At 40.1% G+C, this 10740-nt stretch overlaps 1 pseudogene; it reads right to left on the reverse strand.

Moving 5' to 3' along the window:
- Positions 1-606: 606 nt before the first annotated feature.
- Positions 607-724, reverse strand: LOC124778895 (annotated as a pseudogene).
- Between the last annotated feature and the right edge of the window lie 10016 nt (positions 725-10740).

Here is a 10740-nt window from a genome sequence, read left to right on the forward strand (position 1 = left end):
GACTGATTTGAAATCATGAAGGAGTACGCACTAGTGACCGCCACAAGCAATTTTTGCCATTCTCAACGGTTTTTGTTGTTGTGAGAAATGAGGTTGTGTTTTGCGCAGCATTTGTAAGTATTTCACGTTCTATACATTTAAATGCTGTATAATATATTAAAGCTATTGGAAAAATTGTTAATTGTTAAGGTACAGGATTTTATAGTGAGTAAATGTTATTTATTTTTAGAATTATATGTGTAACATGTGGACGGTTAAGCCATATTTGGCCAGTAGTGCACCATACCTGGAAACAGAAGTTCTTGTACCCTTAAGTGTCTGATACATGCCAATGAACTGAGTGTCTTGTAAGTCTTAAGAGTTTTACCTGTCTTGAAAATGGAAATTCTCTCTCTCCGTCTAAATAGGCCTTGGAAGGCCCAACAGCACCGACCGGCCGCCGTGTCATCCTCAACCACAGGCGTCACTGGATGCTGATATACGTAGATGGGCATGTGGTCAGCACACCGCTCTTCCCGGCCGTATGTCAGTTTACGAGACCGAAGCCGCTACTTCTCAATCAAGTAGCTGCTCAGTTTGTCTCACAAAGGCTACGTGTACCCCGCTTACCAACAGCGCTTGGCAGAACGGATGGTCACCCATCCAGGTGCTAGCCCAGCCCGACAGCGCTTAACTTCGGTGATCTGACAGGAACCGGTGTTACCACTGCGGCAAGGCCGTTGGCAAAAATGAAAATTAGAGTTAGTTGATCAAAGGTTCAATCTCAAAATGTATTTAACTTGTAACTGCTTTTTGATAATACTTCTGCTTGATCTGGTTTCACTTACTGTTTATTCTTGTGTATTAGAGCAATAACGTTTAAGGTAGACCGTTACATAAAGTATTGACAAGATGTTAACGATGGCACCGCTTTTAAATTACAATAGAATATTTGTTACTAGGCACATGAGCATGCCGGCCGCGGTGGTCTTGCGGTTAAGGCGCTCAGTCCGGAACCGCGCGACTGCTACGGTCGCAGGTTCGAATCCTGCCTCGGGCATGGATGTGTGTGATGTCCTTAGGTTAGTTAGGTTTAAGTAGTTCTAAGTTCTAGGGGCCTGATGACCACAGAAGTTAAGTCCCATAGTGCTCAGAGCCATTTTTGAACCACATGAGCATGTTGTAACTTCAAACATGTTTTCTCATTTGGAAAATTTTTCAGAGTAATTTTACAAATTTGTAAGAAGACTGCAGTACATAAAAAACGAATGCCATCGTTCAAAAATGGAACATGAATATATTTTATTCTGCTACAGGGCTGGCTCCAGGCGAAAGTCTGAGAATGTACCATTTTACAAGCCTCTTATTTATTGCCTTATTTGACAGTTCCAGCTACCTGCGGGCTGCAATTACATAACTGTGTTCATTTATTGAATTCCGTTTTCTGTCACCAGTATTTCTTCAATCTCGGCTTGCTGTTGTTCGCTCTTCTTCCACAAATACCCTTCGTGATGTTCTTGCTCTCTCGTCAGATAGAACCACCACTCCCACTATTTTTCCCTCGACCTCTCTCCGTTTCCTAAATCTTCACAAGTGATCTAAAAATTCCCTAAATCCTGAAGTACTTCGTACCTCATTCATAGGACCTGTTTCTTTCTGTTCCCCTGGTAAGTTACTACATTTTTTTTACAACCCTGTCCTTGGTATCTATATTGTGTTGCAGATTTTTCAAACTTTTTACGTAATCCTTCGTTTTATCACAAACGAAACTTAAATTAATTTACTGTTAACAGGGCCATCCATAAAAAAATTCCTTACTTGTTTCGCCATTTGTGAAAAACCGTTCTGGCAGTTGTCCCTGATTCAGCTGTGGTCCTTCCGCGTCTGAATTTGCACGATAGGCTACTTTGGGATTTTAAGTTATCCGCCACAGTCTGAAACTGCCTCCAAATTTCTGTCTCTGATTTCTCATTATAAGCATCTTTTGTGCCCCATTAGGGACTCTACTCATACACGCCGTTTCCAGTCTTTGCATTTTATTTAATGATTTTAATGTTTCTAGATCTCCTTTTTGTAGCAGAAAACACATCAATAAGCCTCGTTATTGTTTACCATTATATTGGGCAGTAAAAACATATTCCGATTGTTGTTTAACTTCAAAAACAATAATCGCAGACACAGATTACAAGTTTATGTAATCACTGAAGGAAGGAGCTACGTAATTCCTAACAAATCTTCATTTCAAGTCCAAGCAGCCAACTAAGAACTTCCGCGTGTAACATATCGTAATCTAAATAAGAATGAGGTCAATGAAGAGAGAGATAATCAGTTACAAACGCTTATTTTAGAATATTTTTGGGCCATAAACACAAGTAAAATCATAATTTTGCATACTTGGAATTGTTTTTGGAAATCAATGAACATCATAAAGGTGATTTATGTTAATGGTCTTATCAGTGCAGACTAATCTCACAATTTGTAATTTAACAGATTTCAAGTGTCTTAATTAGGTTAGTTGAAATGAGAAGGATGCTTGGTTAGATGGCAGAGGGCACAAAAGTACCCAAAACCTTTTTCATACTATAGATACGTAGTTAAAATGTTAGAAATGTGAGCAAATATTTCATACCCCACAAAGGACTTTATTCTGCAGTATTACAACCAGTATATTCACATAATGAAAAGCAATTTATACTAAATCAATAAAAATTGTGCATATTTAAATAAAACGATATTGTATTTAGTCTTATTCGACATTTTTTTAAAATTTAGAAGCGCGACAGACAAGGTGGTACCTATTACGGTTACTAATTTAGTGTCTTCTACAGTAGAAGCTCATATGACGTCAGTGGTTTTCTGAGTAATTATATTTCAGGAATAAGACTGAGTGGCTTTACAGGAAGGTAATATCTGAAGGTAGTTTAATACGTCATCTCGCTGTGGAAGCGCAGACTAAGCTCTACCACACGGGATACATAAATATGACATATGAGATACACACCACGAAAGGAGATGCTTTCCAAGGTAACATGTAAAGCTTCGAACTGCGATTTCTGTCGTGTGCCAGCGGCCACGACTGACCTCCGAATATATATCGTCTCATAGAACCCTTGGACATTATCGCTTAGTAAAACCAGGAGACAATGAAATATGTCACCACGTAGCAAACCTCCGGATTAAACGTTGCGAGAGATGGTGATTCACAAGCGAAAGACAAAGTTCATCCCTGTCGGCGCAGCCCTCGACAGTCTTCCGGGGGAAAAAGAGTAACAACGGAATCCGTGGGCAATGTGGCGAATGAGGCAGCAGCCGAGTCGTGGCTTATCTGGCACTCGCAGCGCTGCACACGAAGCGGCCGGACGTAAGGAGAGGCTCAGCCCCGTCATCTGCTGTCAGCGCCGCCGCCGGCGCAGCGCTGAACTACAAGCAGAGCGGAGCCACTAGCTGGCCGCCCTCTGAAGCGCGCGGCGTTTTTCTGCTCCGTGCTCCGCTGAGTAATCTTTGCCTTCCGTTTCCTATCTTTTTTGTTCAGTTTTGCTGCCCTGGACACAACAGTCGCTTGAGGTTTAAATGCAATACGTTCCGTTTTCAGTGATACCACTCGCGAGTTGGCAAGTTATAACGTCAAACGCAAATGACGCAGGTGCATATTCAGACGAGAGAGGAGAGCTTATGTGGTCAGAGGCCAAAACCGCACAACTGCAGAAGGAATTAGCAGATACGTTTATGTTTTTAAATATATCAGTTTCCAAACTCAGCATCTAACTTTCGTAGAGCGAAGTAGGAGAATAGTAAACGTCTCGAAAATGGAAAGTAAATTAATAAATTAAAATCTGTTCTTAACACAAGATTGTTTTCAGATGTTTCCCACATGGTCTTCCCACATGGGTACGCTTACGTGCTTACAAGCTACAGGGCACATTCCAGGCAGGCAAACACGCATGCTCACGGGGTGTCTGCAGCTGCTGGTAAAGACAAGACCGACAAGTTTCGTGGAACCAGAGGTAAACTGCCGAAAAACACAAATTTGATTTTGAATAAATCGAGACAAAAAGGAAAAGAGCCTTCACTAAGAAATATAAAGAGGGACTGAGGTCCCAATTGAAAAAACCGTCATGCCGGCCCCCGCTTATACACTCACATAGCCGTAGCCCGCACACTTGTATTTTTAGTCGCAGCGCCACGTTAAATACTATTAATACCGAGCGCTCACAACGGTTTTATACAGGGTGGGAGCGGTATAAGCGCCAAAATTATACAGACGGTACATCTCGGTGTGCTTGACAAAAAGTCTATTGAAGTATCGTTGTATCATGTTCTTAATTTTTGTATTTCCAAAATAGATATTTGTCGGACTAATAGTGGACGCATTTCTGTTTACATTGTCAGCTGGCGGTACACGATCTTGCTTTGTGTATTAGCGACATCGTGGCGGCGGTGAGAGAACGGTAACGGACAAAACAGAGCGTTGCAAACATTGGACGTGTCTAACGACGCGGCGTGACGGTCAGGTGCTCCCGAAACTAGCAACGTAAACAGTCATCGAGTTGTCAAGAATGTGTAATTCGTTTTACATAAACAGTGAACTAAGTACTACCATGCAGCTTTACTGTATGATTAAATGATGATGGCGTCCTCTTGGGTAAAATATTCCGGAGGTAAAATAGTCCCCCATTCGGATCTCCGGGCGGGGAGTCCTCAAGAGGACGTCGTTATCAGGAGAAAGAAAACTGGCGTTCAACGAATCGGAGCGTGGAATGTCAGATCCCTTAATCGGGCAGGTAGGTTAGAAAATTTAAAAAGGGAAATGGATAGGTTAAAGTTAGATATAGTGGGAATTAGTGAAGTTCGGTGGCAGGAGGAACAAGACTTTTGGTCAGGTGAATACAGGGTTATAAATACAAAATCAAATAGAGGTAATGCAGGAGTAGGTTTAATAATGAATAAAAAAATAGGAGTACGGGTTAGCTACTACAAACAGCATAGTGAACGCATTATTGTGGCCAAGATAGACACGAAGCCCAGTGGTACAAGTTTATATGCCAACTAGCTCTGCAGATGATGAAGAAATAGATGAAATGTATGACGATATAAAAGAAGTTATTCAGGTAGTGAAGGGAGACGAAAATATAATAGTCATGGGTGACTGGAATTCGTCAGCAGGAAAAGGGAGAGAGGAAACGTAGTAGTAGGTGAATATGGATTGGGGGGAAATGAAAGAGGAAGCCGCCTTGTAGAATTTTGCACACAGCATAACTTAATCATAACTAACACTTGGTTCAAGAATCATAAAAGAAGGTTGTATACCTGGAAGAATCTTGGAGATACTAAAAGGTATCAGATAGATTATATAACGGTAAGACAGAGATTTAGGAACCAGGTTTTAAATTGTAAGACATTTCCAGGGGCAGATGTGGATTCTGACCACAATCTATTGGTTATGAACTGCAGATTGAAACTGAAGAAACTGCAAAAAGGTAGGAATTTAAGGATATGGGACCTGGATAAACTGAAAGTACCAGAGGTTGTACAGAGTTTCAGGGAGAGCATAAGGGAGCAATTGACAGGAATGGGGGAAAGAAATACAGTAGAAAAATAATGGGTAGCTCTGAGGGATGAAGTAGTGAAGGCAGCAGACGATCAAGTAGGTAAAAAGAAGAGGGCTAATAGAAATCCTTGGGTAACAGGAGAAATATTGAATTTAATTGATGAAAGGAGAAAATATAAAAATGCAGTAAATGAAGCAGGCAAAAAGGAATACAAAAGTCTCAAAAGTGAGATCGACAGGAAGTGCAAAATGGCTAAGCAGGGATGGCTAGAGGACAAATGTAAGGATGTAGAGGCTTGTCTCACTAGGGGTAAGATAGATACTGCCTACAGGAAAATTAAAGAGACCTTTGGAGAGAAGAGAACCACTTGCATGAATATCAAGAGCTCAGATGGCAACCCAGTTCTAAGCAAGGAAGGGAAGGCAGAAAGGTGGAAGGAGTTTATAGAGGGTCTATACAAGGGCGATGTACTTGAGGACAATATTATGGAAATGGAAGAGGATGTAGATGAAGACGAAATGGGAGATAAGATACTGCGTGAAGAGTTTGACAGAGCACTGAAAGACCTGAGTCGAAACAAGGCCCCGGGATTAGACAACATTCCATTAGAACTACTGATGGCCCTGGGAGAGCCAGTCATGGCAAAACTCGACCATCTGGTGAGCAAGATGTATGAGACAGGCGAAATACCCTCAGACTTCAAGAAGAATATAATAATTCCAATCCCAAAGAAAGCAAATGTTGACAGATGTGAAAATTACCGAACTATCAGTTTAATATGTCACAGCTGCAAAATACTAACGCGAATTATTTACAGACGAATGCAAAAACTGGTAGAAGCGGACCTCGGGGAAGATCAGTTTGGATTCCGTAGAAATGTTGGAACACGTGAGGCAATACTAACCTTACGACTTATCTTAGAAGAAAGATTAAGAAAAGGCAAACCTACGTTTCTAGCATTTGTAGACTTAGAGAAATCTTTTGACAGTGTTAACTGGAACACTCTCTTTCAAATTCTGAAGGTGGCAGGGGTAAAATACAGGGAGCGAAAGGCTATTTACAATTTGTACAGATACCAGATGGCAGTTACAGGAGTCGAAGGGCATGAAAGGGAAGCAGTGGTTGGGAAAGGAGTGAGACAGGGCTGTAGCCTCTTCCCGATGTTATTCTATCTGTATATTGAGCAAGCAGTAAAGGAAACAAAACAAAAATTCGGAGTAGGTATTAAAATTCATGGAGAAGAAATAAAAACTTTGAGGTTGGCTGATGACACTGTAATTCTGTCAGAGACAGCAAAGGACTTGGAAGAGCTGTTGAACGGAATGGACAGTGTCTTGAAAAGAGGATATAAGATGAACATCAACAAAAGCAAAACGAGGATAATGGAATGTAGTCGAATTAAGTCGGGTGATGCTGAGGGAATTAGATTAGGAAATGAGACACTTAAAGCTGTAAAGGAGTTTTGCTATTTAGGGAGTAAAATAACTGATGATGGTCGAAGTAGAGAGGATATAAAATGTAGACTGGCAATGGCAAGGAAATCGTTTCTGAAGAAGAAAAATTTGTTAACATCGAGTATAGATTTAAGTGTCAGGAAGTCGTTTCTGAAAGTATTTGTATGGAGTGTAGCCATGTATGGAAGAGAAACATGGACGATAACTAGTTTGGACAAGAAGAGAATAGAAGCTTTCGAAATGTGGTGCTACAGAATAATGCTGAAGATTAGATGGGTAGATCACATAACTACTGAGGAGGTATTGAATAGGATTGGGGAGAAGAGAAATTTGTGGCACAACTTGACTAGAAGAAGGGATCGGTTGGTAGGACATGTTTTGAGGCATCAAGGAATCACAAATTTAGCATTGGAGGGCAGCGTGGAGGGTAAAAATCGTAGAGGGAGACCAAGAGATGAATACACTAAGCAGATTCAGAAGGATGTAGGTTGCAGTAAGTACTGGGAGATGAAGAAACTTGCACAGGATAGAGTAGCATGGAGAGCTGCATGAAACCAGTCTCAGGACTGAAGACCACAACAACAACAACAAGTACTACCAGACGTTTCCTCTTTTACATTATCATAAGGAAGGTCGGGTAATAAAGAGAAGCTAACATAAAATCAAATATATCCATTAGTACAAAATCAACTAATTACCACGTAATTCGTTGTGCATTAATTGCAATATACTGTTTCCTCTTTTTACAACAAAAGATAAGAAAAACTAAATTGAGATAATTATCATTTTGTACAACAGTACTATATCGGAAATGAAACCCACACTATTTTCTTCCCTCTTTCACCTTTGCTACAATAAGTGTTCAATATGCCTACCATTCGATTCGAAACATGCTTCATTATGGCGAACCCAGTTTCGTCGTACTCTTCCACGCAAATGCACACTTGCCTTTATGGTGCTGGCACCATCGAAAATCCTATATGTGTAAGTTTGTCCACATTATTTACTTGCTGACCATAAATAAGTTCCTTCATGTGGCCCGAAAAATAAACATTCAGTGTATTAAGATCAGGACTGCCTGATGGCTATAGACGTGAACCAAAATGTCCTATCCATAGTCCTAGAAATTGTCTATTAAAAATTTTCGTACCCTATGAGCAACGTGGGGTGGAGCACCATCGTGGATGAACCATACGTTATGACATACGGCTAATGTTTCCTCTAGAAAGGTTCGGTAATTGTTACCGATCAACTGTGCAGGTACTACATAAAGCCTTATAATGTAATCATCGATTACACCCGCCCATACATTTTCATGACCCGAAATTTACGCGGAAACTTCTCCAAGTTTGCCTCAAATGTTTCGCTACGACTGTTCAAAAATTCAAATGGCTCTGAGCACGATGGGACTCAACTTCTGAGGTCATCAGTCCCATAGAACCTAGAACTACGTAAACCTAACTAACCTAAGGACATCACATACATCCATGCCCGAGGCAGGATTCGAACCTGCGACCGTAGCGGCCCCGCGGTTCTAGACAGTAGCGGTTAGAATCGCTCGGCCATCCCGGCCGACTGTTAATCTTCATGCTCTATCATATAAATAAGATGTAATTCATCAAGGGAAGTCAGGGTGTAACAGATAAATGTTACAAAATTAATAACTTCTTAATCAACTACGATGATTTAGCTAAAAGTTTTTCCGATACACTTCCCCTGAGACATAAGTTTTCATCGGCAACACATTTCGCCGCTAAATGGAATTATATGCAGATCGAATAACAAGTTTAATTGAATAGTTCAGCAAGTATAAGGAAATCTCCAATGACAACACAGTTTTTTATAACTACATATAACTCGATTTAATTGTTTTTTTTGAGCTGGTTAATTTTTTCATAATTACAATCCCCCGTAATTTACATTGAGTTAAACACATGAACACAGCACACATTACGTTGTTAAATGTACGAGTTTGATAACTACGTTTTTATTAAGACTAGGAGAACTATTCAACTTAAAGTGCACTTCGAGTTATCACATAAATCAGTTAAATTGTGACAATAGCTTTTTGATAACATTAACGATACGGGTATGGTAAATTAATACAGCCGAAAAATCTGAGTCTTGTAGATACGGAAAGACCTGCCTGACGGTATAAAAGCATCCGCTATAGAGTGGGCCTTTTATTTATTTATTTTTTTTTCAGTTTGCAATAGAGTTGTGGCTACTGTACGTGTGACGCTGTGCGCAGCATATTACTCGCTCTTTTCGATTAGAATTTAAATTTACGAGTTTGAGTCGCTGTTAATTTCGTATGTTTTTGGAATCGCTGCCAGGCCACCAGGTATTTGTAATATTTAGAGTGGTGAAAGCACTTCGAAATTTTAATTTTTTGTGTGTCACCCACCGTTGGGATTGTATTGTGTACCGGCAGACCACCCGAGCGGACGCGAGAGGAGCGGTATAGCTGACTGATACACAGTAATTTGGCTTTGTTTGTTTTTTTTCTATTTTTCACGTGCTTTTGCCAAGAAGTCAGCTATACCTGACTAGTGACTCGCAAATCAGTGTAAGTTTCTTTTTTTATGCGTAAATCTTTGTGCATATCCTTTTGTAACGCAGCTTCCTGATGTAATTTTCCCCCCGCCAAAAGCTCCACGCGACGCCATCGAACTTAAATCTCGTGGTGCCACACAGAATATAGTTAAGACCAGTGCATTCTAGTTTGAATACTCATCTCATGCAGTACCTTTCAAGTAAACAAAGTTTCTAGTGACAGGTAACTGTAGATATATTCACTTCAGTAGAGGTATGTATTTCTATTTAAGAGCTTGTAACCTCCCAACAGTTAAAAAAAATATACATATAATAATCACATTCAGTGTAACCTCCCCACAGTAAAAATAATTATGTATAACATTCACATTCAGCGTAACCTACCAACAGTTTACTTATGTAACCTTGGAACAATAAAATGTGACTAACCTCTCAATAAAACTGTGACTCACTTATAACCTTTCAATAATTGACTGTTAATTTAAACTGGTAAATTTTGGACGTCAGCAGTACTGCGTCATGGCCCCGAAAATTCATTCTGAATAAATTGAAAATTCTTACCTCAATAAGGTCGCCGGATAACGCGTATATATCTGCTCCTATAAGAAATTTTTTTTGGCACAGCCCAGTGCAATGCTGGCCGATAGATTTGTCATGTATAAAAAGAAAAACTGAATTTTCTTTACAATAATCGTGATGACCATGGATTGGAGAAATTAGTAAATTCTTTAAATTGAGATGAATGATTGTCAAAAGTTAATTTTTATGGGAAAGATTATTACTAAGAAATTTTTTAAAAACATTTACATGGGACTTGATATAACAATGGTACATATGCGGGAGGCTGCTTTTACTTCATACCATATTGCTCAGACACCGCCATCGCTCCCCACGACCGGCGTAGCCAACTCGATACACACGACTGCTCGCTACTACTTCTACTGCCACACAGTTCCTACTGCAGTCAACACTGCTCTTTGGTCTGAGATTCTCTTATAGCTTACATATCGCAGGCAGCGAGTGAGCAATCCATCGAAATTACATCTGCTCGAGTGCGCTGGTAATAAATTCCTGAGTCAGGGACCTCTTACAAGCTTGCCGTCTCAAGGTATAGTGAGAAATTTTCAGAGCAATTTCTAGTATTTCTGTATTATGCTCGTTATATTTCGCGTACATTCCAGGCTCAGTAGCGCCATTTGAGA

Source organism: Schistocerca piceifrons, chromosome 2 (genome assembly GCF_021461385.2).
Source record: "Schistocerca piceifrons isolate TAMUIC-IGC-003096 chromosome 2, iqSchPice1.1, whole genome shotgun sequence".
NCBI classification, from domain to species: Eukaryota; Metazoa; Arthropoda; class Insecta; order Orthoptera; family Acrididae; genus Schistocerca; species Schistocerca piceifrons.